The sequence below is a fragment of the Microtus oregoni genome, unplaced genomic scaffold, assembly GCF_018167655.1.
Source record: "Microtus oregoni isolate MIOR12 unplaced genomic scaffold, Mior012 000000F_ref0000247, whole genome shotgun sequence".
In the NCBI taxonomy this organism is placed as follows: Eukaryota; Metazoa; Chordata; class Mammalia; order Rodentia; family Cricetidae; genus Microtus; species Microtus oregoni.
Genome location: NW_024543059.1, coordinates 76,743,157 through 76,765,090, shown reverse-complemented (window position 1 = coordinate 76,765,090; position 21,934 = coordinate 76,743,157). Strand labels below are relative to the sequence as shown.

At 44.0% G+C, this 21,934-nt stretch overlaps 1 protein-coding gene across 2 annotated transcripts in view; it reads right to left on the bottom strand.

Moving 5' to 3' along the window:
• Ank2 (ankyrin 2) overlaps positions 1 to 21,934 on the bottom strand; it is a 520,770-nt gene that overhangs the window by 419,686 nt on the left and 79,150 nt on the right. Inside the window, exon 1 of one of the 2 annotated variants that reach the window (XM_041659266.1) lies at positions 13,837 to 13,986. The exons of the other annotated variant lie outside the window; for it this stretch is intronic. The gene's annotated coding sequence lies outside the window, so the exon portion shown is untranslated. Of the gene's footprint in view, positions 1 to 13,836; positions 13,987 to 21,934 lie in introns of those variants that run through there. 2 annotated transcript variants of the gene reach the window in all.

The following is a 21,934-nucleotide window of genomic DNA, read 5'->3' as shown; positions in this document are numbered from 1 at the left end:
CTGAGGTCTATTCACACTGAGGTCTGTTCTCACTGAGGTCTGTTCCCACTGAGGTCTGTTCCCACTGATGTCTATTCACACTGAGTTCTGTTCCCACGGAGGTCTATTCACACTGAGGTCTATTCACACTGAGGTCTATTCACACCGAGTTCTGTTCCCACAGGTCTATTCACACTGAGGTCTATTCACACTGAGGTCTATTCACACTGAGGTCTGTTCCCACTGAGGTCTGTTCACACTGAGGTCTATTCACACTGACGTCTATTCACAACTGGGACTGTTTAGGTCTGTTCCCGCAGCTTTCAGACAGAGAAAATCCCATGGCCACCTGGAGTGAAACTGGGGCTTTAGCTCTCCACACTGTACAATAATACATTTGTGTTATTTTAAGTGACTAATTGTTGAAATTTTTCTCTATTTTTTTCTTTTTTATTTCTTTTTTGTTTGTTGTCTGCTTGCTCGCTTGCTTGCTATGTTTTTTGAGACAGGGTCTCTCTACATAGTCCTGGCAGTCCTGGAAGTTGCTATGTAGACCAGGCTAGTTTATGGAGCGCAGAATATCAATCCCTTTAGATACCTAGTCTGAAGCTAAAAAGTGTAATTTCTTCTCTGAAACAGAAGAAACCAGCCCTTGAAGGGACCTAGGAGAGCAAGTCATAGGGGCTTCAAGACATGTTCTTTGTGCAGTGTGCAGCCCACAGAAAAAAGAGGACAGTGTTTTGACCAAAAAACAAAAAAACACCTAAAACTAAAAGAATCAATATTCAATGCAAAAACATGAAACACGTTAGCTTAAAATCACACTCAACTCCTGTACCCACTATTTGAAATGTATTTCTGGTAGGAGGCTGAACAGAGAGGTGGTGTGGTGAGTTCGCACTGTATGTACCACATGACCTGGCTGAAGTTTAGCTCTGCTGCCTGACTTTGGGCAAATTCTTCATTCCCTAATACCTGAATGAGGATGACAGCAGAACCCTCCCTGCTCCACTCGGCATAACCAGAGATCATGTGCCTGTTTGTTAGCCCCTGTTTTAGCTGTGTATTTCTGTCCTCCCTCAGTAAATGTGACAATATGCTATTCCTGCTGTTCCCACTCTGAACATCCCAGAATTATGTTATGAAGCATCTAGAGACACAAACACTGAGCTTTAATGGCTCCACCCACTATTCTCCATACAACCCAGAATCCATCCTTACCCAGGACTCTGACCTTCCAGAAGGCAGAATTCACACCATCCCCAGATCCACAGGACCCTCATCTTTCCCCCACCAAGCTGAGGCAAGTGTTCCCGTCCTGAAGAGCCTCCAAGAAATATGAATGCTGAGTGGGAGCCCCCAGTGAGGCAGCTGTGAGACCTGTAGGTCTCATTCTTTCGGGTTTGCATACCAGATACTTGCATGACAATTCATAAGAGCAGCAAAATTACAGTTGTGAAGTAGCAACAAAATAATTTATGATTGGAGTCACCACAACGTGCAGAACTGAATACACGGCACTAGGAAGGTTGAGAAACTCTGCTGTTGAAGATTACCCTGTGCCCACTGACGGTTCCTCTGCCGCTCTCCATTGCTTACTTGGCTTTGCCATGCTGTTGGCCAGTGTACAGAAAACATGGCACAAACTGGGAAACCCCAAAGCCCAACTCAAATCTCAACCCAGTAGTGCTGGTAGGGACTCCTGGAGAGCCCTGCAGCTGGCTTAGAAACTGGACCCGGGAACCCTGCCCAGCCTGCCCAGCCTGCCCAGCCTCGTGCAGAGATTCTCAAGCTAGTGCCCGCTGACAGAGGAAGGGCAAGGCCCAGGACCATGGACCTGCAGCGCAAGGCACAGTGGGTGCTCAGCAAGAGGTAGAAAACTCAGTCTTCCCCAGGGCTGAGCCCCTAATTGGTTAGCCAACACCAAGGGGTCAGTCATAAACACATTCACACAAGTAACGCTCAACAGATCCAGCAGGGTGTGTTCCTACATTTGTTCATTTGGAAAGCCATGAAGTTGAGAGGGCACAGGGGAAGGCAAGGGAAGGGTTAGAAGGAGGAAATGATATAATAATTATATTTAAATTAAAAATAAACAAATCACAGTAGAGTGAAGGAAAACAACAGTCCGTTGCTTCTCATATAAAGGAGTGTAACCCTGGCCCCAACAGTCACAAGCAGGGCCTGTGTTATGGCTGTGCTGTTGTCATTGTTGGGAGGTCTTTGAAATATGGTCTCACATTAACGACTCAGGCCAGCCTTGAACTCATGGCAACTCTCCTCCTGCAGTCTCCAAAGTGCCCTGATGATATCTGACAGTACTCAGACTGTGAACAAAGAAAGGGCTGGAGAGATGGCTCAATTATTGAGAACACTTAGTGCTCTTCCAGGACTTATACTCATTTCCCAGCACCCACGTAGCGATGCTCTATCTCAAAAGAAAAAATAATTCATGAAAAAAATAAAATAAATGAACTACCTCTTTGCTCTCAGATCTTTCCCCTTTTAGATTAATAATTAATTTTCTTTTATGGTGCTGGGGATTGAACCCAGAGCTTTGAACATGCTAGGTAAGCACTCTGCCACTGAGCCACACCCCGGCCCTCTCCGTCTGTCATCTATAATTTCATTTCTATTAAGAAGCAGTACCATTTGGTGAGAGTTTGTGGCGCCCCATGTCTCAGTCAATCTGCCGGATGGCACACATCTTTACCAAGCCACGCTTGAGCACCGCAGGACGGCCGCTCGTGTTTGTCAAAATATTTAGCACCAACCACTCGTTAAAGTGTCAGCACACATTTAAGATAACCTCACGTCAAAACAGACAGAAGGCACACGCTGGAATGATCAAAGGGAGCACTTGCCTTCCAGGCTGTTCCTAAAATATGTGTGTGCTCCTGAAGCAGACGCCACTAGGCCCAGCTTGATCCTGAGCATTGGCAGCCACCTGCTCGCTCCCAGTCCACAGGGGTGGCTCTCGGTCATCTTCAGCATATCTTTGCCAAGTCCTAACCCTTTCTGAATGCTGCGTACCTGAAACCCGGGGATGCTGGAATGAAAACCCAATACTTCCCAGCTATTACGTAGGCACACAGGGAAGAGAAATGAAGTAATACTGAGAAAGGCTGGCTTTATCCATTATACAGACAATGTTCTCCAAGGAGGAGCATAAAACTGCAGGTCACTTCATGGGTAAATGGCGCTCCTGAGAACAGAAAGATGAAAGCAAGACAGAGAACCTGTAAGAGCAAGAAATACCAAGAAGGGAGGGAACTCCGGCTCCCATGCATCATCACAAGAAATACTGTGCTGTGCCAACTTTAAAGCAAATGCCACATAGTCCCCAGGAAAGTTTGCAGGGACGTTAGCGCCTTGTGATCCCTTTGTGCCTGAGTTCCCGCACTAGAAGAGGCGAACACTAGAAGAAAAAAAAAGCAGCAATTCAGGTTTTTCTCAATAACTTTTGTATTGCAGAAAATGAGCCAGGAGCCATGATGAAGCTGGTGGGCGAGGCAAATCAAAGAGTAGGGACCCTCATCCGGTAGCCATGCTCAGGAGGAAAACAGTGCTGTCTGCATTCTACCTCTGTCTGTCTGGACCAAAGCATCCTGAACGGATGATATCAAACTCTAATCTGTTAAGTACTTGCTCTGATACAGGTATTTAACACAGATAGACGGGGATGACCAGTGAGGATGCTGGGAACTGAATAAATGGGACTGTGCATGCTAAGTATACAACTGAGCATTTTATAGGATAGCTTAGTCCTTTGGTAACATAACAATTCCTTAATGTAATGGGTGCTGCCAGGAGCAGATGTGTCTCATTGTCACGAAAAGTCCTAAGTTTTAAAAATATTTTAAATGCCATATTCTGAAGTCTTTGAAAGGTTTGACGAATAACTATCCATCTGAAATACATTTCTATACATCTAGAAAACCTAACTTACATGACTGTAAGCTTGACTATTATAGATGACTATCTGTTAACCTGTATTTCTTATAATGAGTAATTTTTTTAAAAGAGCTTCTGCCATATAAGTCCACACTGAATTTTGTAGGTAAAATAATATATCTGAGCTGTTTGGGGCTTTGTTTTTGTTGTGCTAAGGAGCAGCCTGGCCCTCAATAGTATTCAATAGTACTCCAGGAAAGCACCTCCAAATAAAGACACCTGTTGCCACTCCTGACAACCTGCGTTCGATTCCCAGGACTCACGCAGTGGAAGGAGGGAACTAACTCCTGAGAGTTTTCCTCTGGACTCCACCGGTCTGCTGTGGCACATGTACACGCCTTTGCACACACACTAAACGTTGCTGGGAATTGAACTCAGGACCTCTGGAGGAGCAGTCAGTGCTCTTAACCACTGAGCCATCTCTCCAGTTCACACTAAATAAAATGTAATTAAAAATTTGAATAAATAAACAAATACTCCAGGAAGGAAGGACAGAAAAGAAAAGGCTGAGGAGAGAGAGAGAGAGAGACTGAGACAGAGAGAGATGACAGGCGGACTCAGAAAGAAGATATAAATGGCACCAGAATGGCGAATGGATTCATTATTGCGGAAATTTTCCAAACTAGGCGACTGTTAGCTGTAGGCCAGTGTGGTCTACATAGTGAGCTCCAGGCCATCCGGGGCTGCATAGTGAGACTCTATCTCAGTACATAAGGTAATAATTCATTGAAATATGAATAAATTATACCTATATTAAAAGACAGCTATAAAACAAGCATGGGGCACACATCCCTACTCCCAGTACTAAAGGGACAGATAATCAGGAAGGTCACCCTCAGCCATAACATATTCAAGGCTCCATGAGTCTCTGTCTCAAAAACATCAAAAATAGGGTGAACAAGATGGCTTCACAGGTAAAGGCAATTGCCATGAAAGCCTGGTGGCTTGAGTTTAACGCTCAGAGCCCACACAGTAGAAGGAAAGAACAGTTTCACACTTGCCCTCTGACCTCTATGAGCACAACAGTGGCACACACAGCCACACTTACCTACACACACCAAAAAAGATTCAAAATCAACATAAATACATAGAAATGTCTTAAAAATCAAAAACAACTACCAATGATTGCTGTATGTGTATAATATATAAAAGTGGAAGCTGGCAGCATGGCACTGGGAACTGTTGCTGTCTCCGAGGAAGAAATAAAACTTAGTTATCGTTTGCATTTTGAGACACTCTCTAGCGTGTGTTTTAAAATATAAATTATTCGTAAGAGGCAGGGACTCCAGCCACTTGTGAGCATCAGGTGTCATCAGAACTAATCGTTAACTAATTGATCACCAGGAATTGATCGTCAGCCACTTGGTACAGCCATCTCCTTGTGGTGTCTTGTTCCATTTACATTACAAATTGCCCTGGCAACCCTAAAGCAGAAATCCCCAGCCATCTGTCCTGGCCTGTATTCTAGTGTTCCAGGCTGTAGCCGTACCAGGGCCTGAAGATTGACATTCTGGGTTCCTGTGTTTATCCCTTACCCTCTACCTCATGTTTCGTTTTTTCTGATTAAAACTTTTTACAGTTCTGCATCACCTGGCAAAACTGCGGGGATTTGAAAAGCAAAGGCACTCTCTGTTTGCTCTTCTAGTGCCTTAAACAGAAACTAAGACCCCTTCAAAGCCCAGATCCAAATGAGGCTTGTCTCAGCAACCCAGACACGAGGGATCACTTTGTGTCCTTCCAACCTAATTGTCTGAGCAAAGTCCTGAGGAGCTGGCAATAGCTGCTGCCTGACTTTAGGGAGATGTTATCATTTTTCCAACTTAAACTCTGAACACAAAAGTACCTGAAAACACACAGCATTTACCTACTTATAGAAGAAAAAAAGATCAGACTGAAGCAACAGATTGGCATTTATGCAATGCACATCCTTTTAAAGTATTTTTTTTCCTGAAATTCTTTTTTCAATCCCAAATGGAAAATGAAGCAAGCCTGCATAGCAAATGCAAGGGCTGGAATGTTATTCTCTGTGTGAAATTTTACAGCAACTATTATTTTTAGTAACATCTGGGCCAAATGTTCTCACTGGACTTGGTTTATTCTGAAATTGGATACCATGCAATCCCAGGATGAAACACACAAAGCTGCAGGACGAGTCTACAAGTGCCGCGAGAAGCAGAGCCGTGTGCTTTCCTGCATAACAACTAAGCTGCCGTGAGAAACTTATAGCGCGAGGCGGTCATCGTCTTTTCTGCGCAAAACAAAATATTCTTGTGACTAAAAAATAAGGAAAATCTACTTTTCAAGTGTGCTTGCTCCCCGTCGAGGATGGTGTAATATTTCTTTCATTCGCTGTTCCCTTATGAATGGTTTAATGTCCTATTTGTTATAAAAGCCAATAATATCAAGTCCCCAGGGAAAGGCACAAATTACAGCGCCAGCACTTCAACACCAAATGGGGACATTCGTGTCCGATTTCTACAGCCTATTTTTCTCATTAGCACTTGAGTACCATAATTACGCTTATTCTAAAAAGCGGTACTGGGGATAAAGCCCAAGACATTGCTGTGGCTCAACCCTTTCATTTTTATGATGCAGAGTATTGCTCTATAGCCAAGGCTGGACTTGAAGTCAAGATTCTCCTGCTTCTGGAGATATTATTTCACATGTCTAACATCAAGAGTATATTTTGCTTATTTGTTTTTTCGAGACAGGGTGTCTCCATGTGTCCCTGGCTGTCCTGGAACTCACTCTATAGACCAGTCTGACCTTGAACTCAGAGATCCACCTGCTTTTGCTTCCCACCTCACCAGACTCCAAAAGTACTCTGAAATGTCTAAAACAAGACCTCAATAAAGTGTGCTCTGAATACATGGCCTGACAGACTTGAAGAAACTGAATTGGTAATAATAATAATAATAATAATAATAATAATAATAATAATGCCCAAGCGGTCTGGTTCAAATCACTTAAGTTTTATTTTCTATTTTCGCTTACAATGGTAAGCGCTCCTGGGCTAGAGTTTCAGCCCTCACTTCTCCAGCAGGACTCTCAGTGTGGCCGATTTTGCCAACAACCAACACCCTGGCTCAGGTACTCTGGGGAGTAAACAACATTTGACCCTATCCAGAAACCTAGGGAAGCCCAGGGTGAGTGGGCAAAGAACTTTTCAAGCTCAGGGAAATGGGGGACACTGACAAAGGAGGGAAATGGAATAAGCATGACATTGCACCTCTTTAGACTTAAGCAGTAAGTATTTGATCAGCACGTCAGATCATTTTGAGAAGTCTGTACTGTGTGCTAACTTGATGATAAAGCTGCCATGTTTCAAGCCCAGCAGCAGTAATACATGCCTTTAATCCCAGCATTTAGGAGGCAGAAGCAGGTGGATCTGAGTTCAGAGCCAGCCTGATCTATAGAGTGAGTTCCAAGACAACCAGGGATACATGGAGAAACCGGCTCAGGGAAACTGGGGGGGGGGAGGGGGGGGAAGCTATCATGTTAGGAAGGCTGCTTAAAGAAGTCCCCAGGACACGTTTATTTAATTCTATTATTTTCTTTTTTGTGGGAGGGTAGGCTTTGTTTGTCTGTTTGTTTGTTTTGTATTATTTTGTTTCCAAGACAGGGTTTTTATGTGTAACAATCCTGGTTGTCTTGGAAATCACTTTGCACATCAGGTTGGCCTTGAACTCACAGAGATTCGCCTGCCTCTGCCTTCTGAATGCTGATGTTAAAGGCATGCACCACCTGATTCTGCTATTTTTATTAAGACCATTCTATGCTGGAGAAGGGAAGGAAGAAAGCAAACCCCTGCCCCCCAAAAAACACTAACCATCCTGTGGAGAATCTTCTAGACACACTGAGAGCATAACTAAGATATATATTTACATCTAATGACTTCCCATATATTTTAACAATATCATACTACAGTTTATTAGTCATAAAATCTAATCCAAAGGAAAAGCATTTTCTTCTGCAAGCCAACATCTCTTGCACTGCCCTCAGGAAGCAGAGGCAGGCAGAGCTCTGTGAGGTCAAGGTCAGACTCAGAATGGTTTACAGAGAGAGTTCTAGGACAACCAAGGCTACATAGGCAAAAGAAAAATATCTTGCACAAAACACCAGATGCATACTACACATGAAGAGGTTGCCATGGCAACTTCAACTTTGTGACTACAACTCTACAGCAATTTATAATTGATAGGAATGGGTCTTAAGAAACAGAGCCTTAGCTGGGTTTAGTGGGGCATGCCTTTAAAAACAGGAAAATCCCTGAATTCAAGACCAACCTGGTCTACCTGGTCTACGTAGTGACTTCAGGACAGCCAGGGCTACATGGAAACTCCCTGTCTCAGAAAATAAATAAATAAATAAATAAATAAATAAATAAATAAATAAGAAAAGAAAATAAAAAGAAAGAGAGCCTTTGACTTACAGGGGCCTGTGTGGGATGGCCAGCCAAGTTTATCTATCGTCTGTGAAATGAGCATTAGAGTGAAGTGCTAAAACAGTATCTTGCAATTGGAAGTGCTAGGTACCCAACAGTGATGAGGCTCAGGAGACACCACCCCAAAATATAACACCTTGACATTTGAGGAAAGCAAAGCAGAAAATGTGTTCTCTGATACCTAGCCATCTCCCTCCCAGGGAGGCTGGAGAAGGTAATTCTGTGACCTTCCCAGTTAGGTCTTAATCCTCCCTTGTAAGAGGTGCCCACCCTGTGCATGAAGGAAAGAAACAGTCTTGCCATTAAAGGAACGAATCTTGCTACCTTCTTCAGGCCCACAACCTTCAGCCTGTACCTGCTGTGTCTCCCCTGCTTCTAGGCATCATCGAAACTCTTCTGCATCTTCCTTGTCACACACCAAGGTGGGGAAGCACGTTTACCTGCTTCCTTGGGTCTTAGTTTCTAAAGCTCCTGTGCCATGTAAAACTTTTATTTATAAACTGGGTTTAAGCAGTTTCCTTACTGGCTTATGTTTTTGTATAGGTGTTCAGCCATCAACCTAGTAATAAATAGGGCAAATCTTTTCTCTAATCGTTATTACTACCACTACTCGTGATGCCTCCGTGAAGGGCCACTTAGTCTGATGCACAGAGCTGGTGGAATAGAGTGAAGGATCTAAAATGTCAATGAAGTCAGTACTGGGTCTTAAAGGGTGGAATTGTCTTTCTAATGGAGGACAGTGGATATTTCTCTAAACCAATATGCACAGAAATATTTTCCTACCCAGGCATCTCGAAGGTCATGTTGTAGCTCAAGGGTGAGTGTCATGTAGGAGTCTGAATGCCTTCTACAAGGACAAAGGACAAAGGTAGGCTAAAGACTTACAGTACACCAAAGGTCCAAAAAGTGATAGACAGCCTTACAAGGAAGGACTCCATCTAAACAATCGAGACAGTTAGGTGTACATGAAATTTAAGAAACTGTTAAAAAAAATCAGCACTAATCAAAATAGACATATATATGGCATCTGTAAGTCCTGCTGATCCCAAACACTAATCTCAGGTTTCAGGTTGAATCTGGGAAAGTCACCAGCACAGTGAACATATTTGAGAGCGTTGGGCTCTCACATGGGATGCTACAGACAATGGGCTGATCCATGACTTCAGTCTACTCTAGACACTTGGATGGATGGGCTAAGAGCCCAGTGTGCTGTAATAACCCTGCAAAGCTTTTGGCTCTGGCTGTGAACACATTAGCATGAACTTAAATCTGTTCCTTTGTTTGCAACAAGAGATATTTGCTTGCACTTTCTGCCCAAATGGATTGGGTAAAGAACCTAAGACCTCAAACAGCAAAATTCACAACTGGTACACAGCAGCCAGTCATAGAGTTGAGCCCCGAATGAACTTTTTTGGGGGAGCGAGGGTGGCCTTTCTTCTTAGCTGTCCTTATTAAAATAAGCGATCTCTTTACGGGGTGTTTCTGTCCACATTAAGGAATTCGTGCTTTATTTTCCTTTCCCGGCTCCCCTCTGCTGTAATCTAAACCTTGTTATATGTTATCATTTGAAGGGGTCCCTAACGATGTCACCGTTTAGAAATGTCACACATGCAGCTAGAGTACAGGCTGTGTAGAACGGAGTTTCCATCATTCTTCCTAGACTACTCAAAGCTCCTAGAATAAATTTCTCTCAACGTATCACTTAGCTTAATATCTAGAATGAAAGGGAGTCCCCGCACTGAACCAATAAAAGCGAGTATTTACACAACCAACAGATAATCAGAGAACCTCTACATCGAAATTGAGGTTTGTATAAGAGGTAATTAAACAACATGCAACTTAATCTTGTGTTCGTTGTTTCTACATACACACAGATGAATCACGTGTGACACTGATTCATATTTACACTGATTGCGATGGAATAAGTGGATTTCACTCTGGCTAAAATTAGATTGAATAATTAGCAGAGGGGTGCTTATAACATTACAGAACACCATTTAGTCTTTGCTATGTAGGCCTGGCTGGCTAGGAACGATGTAGAGCAGGCTGCCTTTGAATTCATAAGGATCCACCTGCTAAGGCCTCTACCACCACACCCGGCTACCTCTCAAATGTCACTAAAGGTGAGCATGTGGCTCAGCGGTAGAGCCCCCACTCAGCATGTCGAAGGCCTTGGGTTCAACTCCCAGCACCACAGTGAATGAGAGACATACAGAAATGGCATACTCATAAGCCGATATTGCAGTGTTGTATGTATTTGTTTCATTAGTCAGTCAACAAGTAATTTTTTTTGTCCATTTTAGACCTAGCATAAATTTAAAGAGAGAAAAATTAGTTTGAAACTTTACAGCAAATTAAACATCATTTAAATGGTTTTAAATAAGTTGACAGAGCTGCATTAAATGAAGAATATTGTATAACTCAGAGTACTATGCAGATAGGAGGCTGACAAAGATTGGTGGGTGTGGCATTACAGTTATTGAGGAATGATGCTTGAACTCCTTAATCAGGGTGGTCCACATCCCTACAAAGCCAGACCAGAAAACATTAAGGAGCAGGTGTGTACAATCTCATCTTCAGACCAGAAGAGACGTTTTTCCTGTCTTTCTTTCGTTGGTTTTGCAATTTTACTTTTTTCTTTCTTTCTTTCTTTTCTTTCTTTTTCTTTTTTTTTTTTTTTTTTTTTGTTGTTGTCTTTCAAGACAGAGTTGCTCTGTGTTACAGCTCTGGCTATCTTGGAACTTGCTCTGGCTAACCTCGAACTCACTGCCTCCCGAGTGCTGGGATTGCCGGTGTGCACCACCACCACCCAACTCTATCTTGTATTTTTGTTTTTCCAGACAGTACTCTGCGTATCCCCTGGTTTCTCTGTGTAGCCTTAGCTGTCCCAGAACTCCTTCTGTAGACCAGGCTGGCCTCAAACTCAGAGAACCCCTGTCTCTGCCTGCCAAGTGCTGGGATTAAAGGCCTGTGCCACCACTACCCAGCTAGTCTCACTTTCTTAATAAAGCCTTTGTGATCTTTTTCAAGACAACATTTGGGCAGGAACATGAAGTTACAGTGATTTTACTATCCTGGGAATATGATGCTTTAATAAAAGGCAAAATAACTGAAAAGAGAAAAACCATTTTTTTTTTTTTAGAGGGAAATGCTCTCCCCTGCAGCTGAGTTGGTGCAGAAGCCGTCCTAAGCTGGAGTCAATCACTCTGGATGCCAGAGCTGTCCCTCGACTTCATCTCACTGGACGGCTTTCCTCCCTATAATGTGGAGACGACTGTCGGTCCTCAGCTCTAGTCTAGTACCTTCCCTGAGATGCAGAATGTGGTATGTGTGCTGGGCCCTGATCTCACCTGCAGTTTCCTTAATCTGACAAGTAGCACATCTGTTACACAAAGCTTACAGGAGGCTGAAAAAAATTGATAACTTTCTTCCATCTTTTCATAATAACCAATTTTTTTGAGGCAGTCACCATGTACCCCTGCCTGCCCTGAAATTTACCATGCAGACCAAGCTGGCTTCAGACTCACAGCAACCAAGCTGGCCTTGCCTCCCAAACACTGGGATTCAAGGTGTGCACCACCATACCACACCCAGCTATTAACATTTAAAAAGAAAATTCAAAAATCTAAAATACCCATAAGTGAGTATCTCTCTGAGGATCAGGTAGTAGGGTCTGGTCTGCAGGCAAGTGAGGGTTCCTCAGCTTGGGGCATTAATGTGTTGAACCGTGGGCATTATTTTATCTGGCCCCCACATTCAGAGAGATTGTCTTGGCATGGGACCAAAAAGGGGGGGGTGTGGTTTCCAGCTCATTTCAGGATGCAGAGAGATCTGGCTTAGAGACCTTCTTCGTGCTGGGCTCTCCCGAGTGAAGTGGCTCGTGATGACCAGTAGTGGTAAAACCCTTTCCAGAATAAATCCACCTTCGATCCATAGCACGGAAGCAGGAAAAACCTTCATTTTAGTCCCGATTTTCTCTTGTCATAAGGCTTACAACCTGTGGCACACAAGACTGGGAAGATGGATCCTAGCCCTGTTTCTGCGTTAGCTTATGCAATTCAGGGGGGATGCGATGGGAAGAGAAGCCCAAGAGAAGCCTCCATGTTTCACACATCGATGGGTGGGGCAAGCTCCTGTCTGCTGTTTGGTGTTCTGTGACTGAACCTACGGAATGCAGAAAACTGTAGAAGGGGGTCACCCACATCTAAAGAGACCTAGGCTTCCATCCCCAAAGTTTATCCCGTGCCTACACGCTTCTGGAATCAGTCTTTTGGCCCCAAAGTGTCAAAGCCTGTTGCTTATAAGAGGTTATTCCTTTATTTATTTTTTTTAATTGGGGAGGGAGGTACCATTGCTTAGACACAGAGCCTAATTGTTTGTGTATTGTCTTTCAAGGAGACACCCATTCAGCCAGATCTAAAGCTCTATAAAAGAGCTCACAGGGAAAAGGGGTCTCAGGCCAGAGCAAATAAACAAGCTGTTCTCCTAAATTCCCCTCCTATTGCCTTCCAAGGACACATGTTTATTTCCAGTCTCTGAAACAGATTGAGAGTGATACGCCGGAAGGAACAGTAAGATGGTATTCCATCTCTGCTCTCCTACTCCAAAAAGACCACACCTAAGATGCTGGAGAGCTGAGGATCCAGCCTGAAGCATGAGTTAGCATTGCACTCCTGACATCAGGGGAAAAAAAAAGAAAAGAAAAAGAAAAAAAAAAAACACTAAACAGCAGTGCTTAGAAATCTGCACTTCTAACTCTGCAGTACCTTAGTTGGGCTCTGGATGCAAAAAATAATAATAATAATAATAATTTGTTTGCTGGGAAAGAGAGTGAGACCTCCATCATTTTTCTGCCTCTGTCTGGGTTCTGCCAGCTGACAGTACCTAATGCAAAATTTAACCATAAATTAAAAAGAATCTCCTAGCAGCTCCACTGTTCACCAAAACTAACCAAGTGTCCTTACCGCTGCTCCACCCTGCTTCCTTTTTCACCTACTCGCCCAAAGCAAGGATGGGTGGCAACCACTACATATTCCTCTGGCATAACCACAACCTGAATCTTAAGAAGCAGTGATGTTGGCGGAGGGAGCTCCCACCCTCTCCGCACCCCTAGCTTGCCACAGAGAAAACAAGTACACACAGGGTTAGAGAATCCAAAATCAATTCACTTTAATCAAGTCTAAAAGAAAAATCTACCCCGAAATTACAAAAACAAAAACCAGAAACTGCAAATCAGAAAGAAAAAAAAAAAAAACACATCACATGAAGAAAAAAACAAAATCCGGGCTGGGGACCATCTGCACATCGGGGCGCTGCCTTTGACCTCCCGGGATGCCATGCTGCCCAGCCCAGATCCTGAGCACGATTTACAAAGGGCTTCCAACATCCCCCCCATCCACACCAACACTTCCTCCCGACTTCCCAAACGCTCGGAACAAAGACCTTCTTGAAGCACTTACTGGAGCAGCAGCTTCTCTCAGCGATTGCCTGGGACCACGCAGCAGGAGGGGCCCTGAGCAGGGCGAGTCGGAGTCCCCAGCTTCCCCGCCCGCTGATCTGTATGAGACAACAGCCCAGGAACCGACTTTCCCATCACAGCCTCAGACTGTAATCCATGTGCTTCCCGCGGGCCAGTCCCAGCTGCCTACGGAGCACCACATGATCTGCTCTGACATCAGATCAGCCCGAGACAGCCCATCCGCCAGCCCCTTCCACGCTTGTGGGTTGCATCACTCCCCGTGCCCTGGCTCGCATCGAAGCAGGTGGTACAGAGTGGGGAACTGTTGTTTTCTTACAAAATATTTTTTGGTGGCCTGGTACCTTCTGTTTCTACCAGAAGGGGAAAAAGCAGCATCAACTGCCTTCGGATTTGTTCGCAGCCTGTGTGTAGCAGAAGCACGGCAGTAACTGGAGACCCATTCCTGGTCTAGACAAGAAGAGGAATGAGTCAGGACGCCAAGCTTATGGGAGTGACCACATCTGCAGAACCCACGGCCACTGCCCAAACCACCTTGCAACAGATCATTTCCTGAACATAAGTTTATGCCACAAGATCTGTGTGCGTGTCTGTATGTCTGTGTGTACGTGTGTGTTACGTGTGTGTGTGTGTGTGCCTGTGCATCGTTTTAAGCAAGTCATCACAGAGTATGGTTCATGGAGGACTCAGGGACATAAATTGGACTTGGTGCCGTATGAAGTTCTCATCGTGAGAGCGCTCACATTCAGTCCAACCAAAATACACTTACAGACCCAGACAGACAGACGAGCAGGGAGGAAATCAAGGCAGCCTATTCCCACTGAATAGGAGCCATTTATTTATCACCTAGATTCAGCTGACACAAAAGGAACCCATCCTCCTCCCCACATTTTATATGGGTGTTGGGGACCAGAACTCAGGGCTTCATATTTTCATAATAACCACTTTCTCACTGAGCCATCTCCCCAGTCCCACCCTGCCGCGCACCAGGCACCCGTGTTTTCGCTCTGTGCGCTAGAACCCAGTTACTGAGCTTCGGGCAAGGGGGCTGGAAATTAAGATACACAGACACACACAGACAAAGAGACAGCGACATGGGTCATCCTTGAATTCCCCAAGAATGCCCCCTTTTTATTGTGTTCAGGGGCAGATTAAACAGAGATAGCCATGCCCCCAGCCAAACCCACCAGAAACCACTCTCCTGCCATCAGGAACTCTTGAAGGTCTTGTGCTCAGGGCAGCTGTAGGCACTCAGATCAGGGGATTTCAAGAAATTCAGGATCTAGGGTCTCACTGCTCCCAACACCACACCACCCCCTCTCTTTTTTGTTGTTTTTGTTTTTTGTTTTCCAGGACAAGGTTTCTCTATATAACAGTCCTGGCTGTCCTGGAACTCATTCTGTAGACCAGACTGGCCTCAAACTCCAGATTCGCCTGCCTCTACCTCCCTAGTGCTGGGAGCCACCACTGACGGACTCTCCAGTCCCTTCTTTTCTTGTTTCCTTTGAGACAAGGTTTTACCATGTAGCCCAGGAAGGTCCCCAACTCCCAGCAACCTCCATGCCTCTACCTCCTGAATGCTGGGGTTACAAAGATGAGCCACCACAACTGGCTTTGAATTGGAAGGTTTTTAACCAAACGGTTTTATCCTAATTTTATTATGGTACATTGCAATGAAAATAAAAATTTAAGGGAAGAAAATCCAAAATCATTAAGGTTTTTTTTTAAATATTTATTTATTTATTATGTATACAATATTCTGTCTGTGTGTATGTCTGCAGGCCAGAAGAGGGCACCAGACCTCATTACAGATGGTTGTGAGCCACCATGTGGTTGCTGGGAATTGAACTCAGAACCTTTGCAAGAGCAGGCAATGCTCTTAACCACTGAGCCATCTCTCCAGCCCCATCATTAAGGTTTTAATGAAGCAAAATCATAGTCGAAATAGTCAAAATGCAATTTAGCGGGAACTTCGAAGTTGCTCTTGTTAAACACGACACAAGGCACAAGCGTGAACATCTAACATCACTGCCTCCACCTCAGCTGTCTGTTTCCTTAAGTATGGCTGAGAGCACAGAAATAACTCATTGTCCTAAAGCCACAGTCACCTTGACAGGACACACACCCTCCACACGAGGCACACATCCTGGTGAGGCCACACATGGAGCAGAAGTGCTCATGTCCTGAGAGTCCTCTGCCCCCTCAGGAACAACCTCTTCAGACCACCATGAGGGGGCAGCTCTGACCACACCCTGACCGGGACTGCTTACGTAAGCATAGCTCCCACTCTCTGCAACCTAAGCCTCGCATTGGTCTCCTAAAATTGGAGTTAGGGAGTCACCAGACCCCTTTATCATTTCTTCTTTCCCATGTGACCACACCAGTGCAATCTCCTCTTGTCAGTTTTTGCTGGCTAGCATTCCATTATTTCACTCTGACTGAAATGCTGGGAAGGATGGCCAAGCCTCACCTGTCATGACTGCCTGAGACCAGGCTTGTTCCTAGCAGAAAATGCCACCCTCTATTCTAACTACATTTCCTCCCCTGCAATTCAGGCATATGTGTGGAAACGGTCATAAAGTCATTGAATTCCATGTACCCTGGTGCCATTTTTATTGACTTCCATATAACAAATGCCCAGCATATAGTAAGAATAAGAGAACTGTGAGAAGATAGTTATCAAAAGAGAAATGCAAAGGTTCAGTAAATATTGTTTAAAAGTGTTCAACATCCCTAGTCATCAGAGAAATGTAGATTAAATCTATGTTGACATACCACCTCACTGAATTCAGAACAGTGAATGTTGGTTTTCAAGAAACCTACCAATAGGCTGGACGGTGGTGGCACATGCCTTTAATCCAAGGACTCAGGAGGCAGAGGTAACAGGATCTCTGAGTTTGAGACCAGCCTGGTCTACAAATCTAGGTCCAGGACTACACAGAGGAGAAACCCTGCTCGAATCCCCACCACTGGTGTGGGAGGTCCTTCTGTCTATGTGTTGCCTTTATTGGTTAATGAATAAAGAAACTGCCTTGGCCTGTTGATAGGGCAGAACTTAGGTAAGCAGGGACAACTGGGCTGAATGCTGAGAGAAGGAAGGTAGAGAGAGGGACACCGGCGGAGATAGACATGCTGAAACTTTGCTGAGGTGATATTCAGATTAATGGAGATGGGTTAAATTAATATATAAGAGGTAGCCAATAAGAAGCTAGAGCTAATGGGCCAAGCAGTGATTTAATTAATACAGTATCCGTGTGATTATTTCGGGACTAAGCGGTCGGGACAAACAAGCAGCTCCTCCTACACACCACCAATAACAACAAAAAGAAAAATACCAACAAACTCTAGCGAGGATGTGGAAAAACTCATATTTACTGCTGGTTAGAGTACAAAGGGGCTGGAGAGGTGGCTCAGGGGTTAAGAGCATTGCCTGCTCTTCCACAGGTCCTAAGTTCAATTCTCAGCAACCATATGGGGGCTCACAACCATCTGTAATGAGATCTGGTGCCCTCTTGAGAAAGAGACCTGGTCAGTTGTCATCATCAACTTAGACCATAAAACCCAACATGAACACATTCAACAGAACCGCCATATCAGGCTGCCCATGCATGCCTCAGCATTGCTGGAGCATAAATTTCATTTTTTTTTCAATTTGAGAGTATAAATGAGTACAGAAGTTATGAAAATCAATTTGGAGGTTTCTCAAAAAATTAAAAATAGCACTACCATATGACCCAACTCTACCACTCCTAGGCATATACCCAAAGGACTCCTCCCTACCCTCAGAGACATCAATCACACCCACAACTTTTGCTGCTTTGTGCATAACATCAAAGAAATAGAACCGATGACCATCAGAGATGAATGGATAATGAAAATGTAACATATATGCACAGTGGAATTTTATTCAGTTAAAAGAAAACTAAAGCTTGTATGAAAAGAAATGGATCTGAAGTATAATATTAAGAAACTCAGAAAGACAAGATACAGTGTGTCCTCTCTCAAATGCAGGTCTTAGCCTGTAATGCGTGTGCGTATGTATGCGTGTAGATGTGTGTGGAGATGTATGTATGTGAGTGTGTGTGGCGCCTGAAAACCTAGGAGGGAGACCAAGAGATGGTAAGAATGGGCTATGAAGATGAGGAATAAGCAAAAAGATGCATGGGACACACTAGAGAAAAAAAGAAACTGTGTGGAGTGAACACAAGAGAGAACCAAAAGGCAGCAGACGCTGTGTAAGATGGCAGGGGAGGAGAACCATGAAAACATTTGATTGAAAATGCTATACTGATGTCTAAAGCCTTGTATACTAAATTTAAATCTTTTAAATGTCTTTAAGTTATAAAAAACATGGGTGTGGCTGGTGTGGTGAGGTGAAAAGAATATACAGTTGCCCTCTCGTCCTGGCTTCCAGCACAGAGCGCCTCAAGTCTTGAATTTCCCAGACGAGGCGGTGAAGCAAGCATTTTGTTCTTTATAATAAACCCCTTTCACACAACCCTGTGTATTGTGCCAGCGGCATGACTGGAAAGAGGGGGCAGCCACATACAGCTACATGGTGAGAGCTGGCAACCAAGGGATCTATAGGACTGAGGTTGGAAACCTCTCCATCTCCAGGAAGAAGAGAGAGACTGGAAACTGACTGACTCATAGATGACCAGTGATTTGATTGGACACACGATGTCATGAGTCTCCCGGAAAGCCTAAATGGAGGGCCTGGTGGCTCCTACCCCTAATCCCAGCAATGGAAGGCTGAAGCAGAATTGCCACAGTTTGAAGTCAGCCTGGGCTGTAAACTTCAAGCAATCCTGAACGTGAGACCCTTTCTCAAAAAAATAAACACCAAATAACTGTAAACTTCAGGGTCAAGGGGCTTCTGGGATGGCAAAAGCATTCATATTCCACAAATTCACAAAGGTGCAAACCCTACACTAAAGATTCTTCCTAGGTCGGGTGGGGGTAGCTTACAACTTTAATCCCAGAACTTGAGAGGCAGAAGCAGGCGGATCTCTGTGAGTTTGAGGACAGACAGAGCTATTATACAGAGAAACCCTGTCTTTAAAATAATTAATTAACAATTTTTAAAAAGACCCTTCCTAACCTCAAATTACATACTTTTCACCAAGGTTTTTGTTGGTGGCCTTACTAATATTTTTCATGTGTGTGGGACATGTTTACATGTGTGCATATGGAATTGGAAGTCTCTTACCCAATAGCTTTCTACTTGTTTATGTTTTCTACATTTATTCATTATGTGTGTGTGTGTGTGTGCGCGCGCGCGCGCGTGTGTGTGTGTGTGTGTGTGTGTGTGTGTGTGTGTGTAAATAACTGTCACAGCATGTGTATGAAGGTCAAAGAACAACTTGGAGCAGTCAGTTCTCTCCTTCTACCATGTATGTTCCAGGGATCAAACTCAGGCTTGGTGGCAGGCACCCTTACCCACCGAACCATCTCACTGCCTTATAATTTGAGATACAATCTATCACAAAGCTTGCCAGGTCAGCTCTACTCATTGAACAATGAACCCCAAAGATCCTCCCATCTCTGCTCCCCCAGATTTGGGGTCACAGGTCCCCAAACCTGGCTTTCATGCGGGTCCTATGGATCCGAACTCAGGTCCTCATGTTTTATGGGCAAACAGTTCCCCTAATACTCTTTACGATAAGCCAGTAATGGTAAAGAAAGTACTTCATTGGGTTCTAAGAGCTGCTGCAACAAATTAGCAAATGAAGGGAACCCCAATTTGTAGCCAAAGTGCACAGAAGTGTGGGCAGCCTGGAGACCCGTTACTTGTAATTGGCATATGGAATTGAGGGCAACTTTGAGGGTCTGAGCTCTTAACCTCGGGTGCCTGCATTAACTCTCGGTAGTTAGCGTCAGAACTGAATGAAATTCTCAGACACCCAGTGGGGACCTGCAGAGAAATGGAGCAGTTCTTGGTGTGAAAAAACCCAGAGGTGCTGTGAGGATAGAAAACAAAAATTACTGCAGTGGGAAGCTCACAAAGCTTCTTCTTTATGTGGCCAATTTCCTGTAGTGATCAAATGGAAATTAGGTGTCCCAAGGAACCTCAGAGTGAATCCCACAGTCAAAGGCATCTTCTTAGCTTCCTAAGAAAAAACACTATGTGCTTGGTACATCCAAATAAATGCCTTAAACATTGTATGTATGTATGTATGTACGTATGTATATAGATGGATATATATAGAAAATAAGAAATCAAATCTTAAGGTGATAATTACATACAAAATATTATTTCCATTGCATAAGTTACCTGAATAAATGTTATTTAAATATGCCAGTCAGTGGTGGTGCATGCCTTTAATTCCAGCACTCGGGAGGCAGAGACGGGAGGATCTCTGTGAGTTCGAGGCCAGCCTGGTGTATAGAGAGAGTTCCAGGACAGGCTCCAATATTACAGAGAAACCCTGTCTCAAAAAACAAAAGACAAAAAACAAAAAAAATAGCTATTTAACTTTGATTGGATGTAGTATAAAATACCATATTCCACTCATTTATGGTGCTGGGGACCAAACAAGGGATCATGTATGCTAGGCAAAAGCTCTTTCACTCAGCTACACCCTCAGTTGTTCATTTGCCTTTTCTTTTCTTTTGTGTGCATGTGTGTGAGTGTGTGTGTGTGGAAGGGGGGTTGTCAGCACGTATGCCTGTGAACCGAATTCATAGTGTCTGAGGAGTCCAGAGAACACACTGGATCACATGGAACTAGGGTTATAGACAGCTGTTAGCAGTCATCTGGGTGCTAGAAATCAAACCTGGGTCCTCTGCAAGACCAGTCAGTGCTCTTACTCCTGAGCCCTCTCTCCAGCCCTGCCACTCACTTTAAATGTAAGGAGCAAAGACAAAGGAATAAAATCCAAGGGTTTGCATTTTCTGTGATTATTCTGTAAAAGGACTAATTGTTAAGCTAAATTTTTTTTAAAAATTAAACTACTTATTTTTGTATACAAGGAGTGTATTTGGTCTGAATATCTTGGGATCTTGTTAACATTTATCTCATACATCCAATTAACCTTGGACATTTAAAAAATAATCCTTTTTAGATATCGGCCTGATTCTGTGATCTTTTGACACGCTTCCTTAGGCAATGAGCTAAGTCATGTGGGAAATTTATCCCTCCGCACAGAAGGTTTACCCAAAACATATGTAGTTTAAAAAATCTGGCATATTCAAAAATCTAATGGTTATTTCTACTCAGAATCCCTAGTTCAAGCTGTGATCCCTGGACTCTGGCGACTGCTTCCACTTGTCCTCCGTACAGCAAGCAAAATGCTCAGAAATTCATTCTCTCTTTTCTGAGACCCCACTAAGGTTTCCTTTCTCATTTAATTCCTTGTTGGAGTTCTTTAAACTGCGTCAGTAATACTGTGCAGATGTTTCTCAGTGAGCATCCTTCTCCAGAAAGCAATGTGCTTAACATCACTTTTACTGAGTTACTGGGTTTCTGTGTGTGTGTGTGTGTGTTTGTGTGTGCGTGCGTGCGCGTGTGTTCATGTGCATGTGTGCCCGTGCTGCGACGCACTTGTGGAGGTCAGAAGACAGCTTTCTCCGGTGAGCTCCTGTCTTCCACTGTGGGTTCCAGGAATCAAGCTCAGGTCGTCAGGCTTACGCACAAGTGCTTGCACCTGCTGACTCATCTCATTGACCTGAGTTACCTACATTAAATAACGAATGATTTTTTTTAATATATATATCGAGGGGATGCAAATGTGTGTGGGTGACTGAGGTGACCAGAAGAGGGTGCTGGATCTCCCAAGGCTCAGCTACAAGAGCTGGTAGGCTGACCCACTTACAGAAAGACTGGCTTCAGACCCGACACACAGACTCTAAGGCAAGCTTAGATGATGTTTTCTACCAAAAGGCAAGGGAATAATCTAGAGCACTGAGATGAGGTCAAAGGTCAAAAGTGTTGCCTTAGAAGGTTCCTGCAAGCCAGCTTTACCACAGCATCATTGCAGGTACTGTGGCCTTTAAAAGGCCACACCAAACAAATTAAAATAATATTTCCTTTTCTGCCAGACCTGCAGTCAGAGCGTGGCTCAGTGAGTAAGCTGGTTTCA